The sequence below is a fragment of the Ricinus communis genome, chromosome 2, assembly GCF_019578655.1.
Source record: "Ricinus communis isolate WT05 ecotype wild-type chromosome 2, ASM1957865v1, whole genome shotgun sequence".
NCBI classification, from domain to species: domain Eukaryota; kingdom Viridiplantae; phylum Streptophyta; class Magnoliopsida; order Malpighiales; family Euphorbiaceae; genus Ricinus; species Ricinus communis.
Window position 1 is genome coordinate 14,548,943 of NC_063257.1, and position 2,588 is coordinate 14,551,530.

Sequence of the window (2,588 nt, forward strand, 5' to 3'; positions counted from 1 at the left end):
TTCAACCAATTACATGGCCATCTCACTATTAGCTACCACTTCATTTACTTCTACTCTCTTTGTCCTCACACTCTTTTGTTGAGAATTGGCTCCTAACATCTCAAAGATGTCATAAACCTCAAAAGGTGTTCTTTATAACATAGCACCCCCAGCTGCATTATCAACCATATATTGATATTATTGTGTCAACCCATCATAAAATAATTGGCTGATGATTGGGAGTGAGAATCCATAGTGTGGACATTATAATAAAAGTGATTTGAAACGATCCCATGCTTCATGAAAAGATTCAGCATTCTTTTGATAAAAATTAGAAATTTCAGCTCTTAATTCTTTGGTCTTTTGTTGTTAGTAAAATCTACTCATAAACTTTTGATAAATTTCATCCCAATTTCTCAAAGAATTAGGAGGCAAGGTCATTAACCAAGCCTTTGCTCTTTCTTTCAATAAATAAAAGGAAACATCTCATTCTTAATTGATCTTCATTTAGTCCAAATAATAGAAAATTATGAATTATAGCATAAAACTCTAATGAATGTTAATGCATCCTCACTAGGCATACCATAAAATGAAGGAAGCATATTAAAATGAATGCTCTTAAGTTCATAATTTCTAGATGCATCACCTAGAACTATGCATGAAGTAGTGTTACCAATTATAGGCAGTGCATAATCTTTCATAACCATTCGCCTTTTAGCTCCTACTTCTCTTAGTGGGTTTGCCATGATATCAACTTCTTCTATTGATTCTTCTTCTAATTCTTTCCTGCTAAGCATATAAAACAAAAAAAAAATTTAGATTTAAAAAAAAAACTTAAAAATAAAATTTACAAACAAAACAAAAACACATAAACAAAACAAAACAAATCACAAAATACAAAATAAAAAAAAATATAAACAAAACATATCACAAAATACAAAATAAATTAACAAAATCAATCAATATAATAAATTTGGATACAGCTCCCCGGCAACGGCGCCAAAAACTTGATGTGTCTTTTTTAGTACTCGCCAGTGCAAGAACCATTCCTATAGTAAGGGTAAGTTCACCATGAGGTCGATCTCTCAAGGAACTATGAGGCCACTTATTATAAAGACTAATTATCAACACAAAATAATAAAAGTAAATCTAAACACTCTAAATCAGTATTTTGAGAGAATGAGATTCATAAAGTAAAGTAACTAAACAATAAACAAATATGCAAATGTAAATGCTTATGATCTAAAACTATATGCTAAAACAGTATTTAGTCTAGCCATTTACTTAGTAATCTCCTTGTTTTACATTAAGTCTAGATTTAATGAATGAGATGGTGATGTGACTTTTTTCCTAAATCACTCAAACTAATGATGCATCCTAGGTTTCTTATACCAACATAGATTAAAGTAAAGATGATGTTTTTAATACTTTTAACCTAAAATATGTTTGTAATAAATATTACTACTAAATTGATATGATGGTTATTAGATGAAACTAATAAATATATAAAAGCAAAGAAATCATTCATTAAATGAATAAATAACAAGGTTCATACAAAAGTAAAAAGGCTAAACTAAACACTTATGAAAACTAGCCTAACATAGAAAAGTAAAAACTCCCTCTAGATCAAGAATTTCTTCAAGTAGGAAGAAGATTGGTCCTCAGTCTCCACTTCTTGAAAAGATCCTTAGATCCTAAAAAGAGTAATGAAAACTAAAATTAAATGTTTATGAAGAACTGTAGAGAATTATGGAGAGAAAAATGGTGGCAGATGTAGAGAGCAGGTAGGAGAAAACTCTCCTCCCCTTTCTCTTTTTTTTTTTTTAAATTAGGTTTTGCAGAGATATATATAGAGGAGAGTCATCCTCTAAATAAATCTCTCTAGAGATAAGTATATACTAATATAAGTTTATTTAATAGATAAGACTTAAAGTATCTTAATCTCCACCAAATACTATTCCATAAATAACTCTTAATATAAATCCTAATAATTATACAAAATGACTAAAATGTCCCTTGGGCGTTGTAATTAGCAATCCATACATCTTAATCTTGGGCCTTCACACGAAATGTCCAATTAATCTTCTTTTAGCTCCATATTTTCTTCTTTTTGCTAATATTCCTCAAAATAGACAATTAAGCTTAAGTAAGGTAAAAGCATATAGTTTCACAATTTTATATATAGAAATATATCATTAAAGCTTTACAGTACCCTTAAATATCTATACATAATTTGGACCGATCAGTCGATCCCACGAAAAGAGATGTCAAGTATTAAAAGTGGTTGTATTCACTATTATTTAAAAGGTCAAAGTTTATTAAAATATTAAATTAAATAAACACAAGTAAACAACATTTAAAAAGTCTAAGGTTTATATTATATTTATTAAATATCTTATGAAGTAGTGAAGCTAATAATTGGAATGCTTAGCTATTTGAAGATAGATTATCCTTGAAAATTAATATGTTCTTTCAAGCTATATTAGGTGTGCTTAAGTTAATTTCATATCTACATTCGTGATCATGAATCATAATTAAAATTTATTAAGTTTCATGGTTAATCTTATTAAAATTTCAAAGGATGTAGATCATCTCTGACTCTCACGTTC

At 28.6% G+C, this 2,588-nt stretch overlaps 1 non-coding gene across 1 annotated transcript; it reads left to right on the forward strand.

The window, feature by feature from the left end:
- The first annotated feature begins 226 nt into the window (after window positions 1-226).
- LOC112534630 lies at window positions 227-334 on the forward strand. The gene has a single exon (XR_003078910.1). It is a non-coding gene; the product is annotated as a small nucleolar RNA R71 (small nucleolar RNA).
- The last annotated feature ends 2,254 nt before the right edge of the window (window positions 335-2,588 follow it).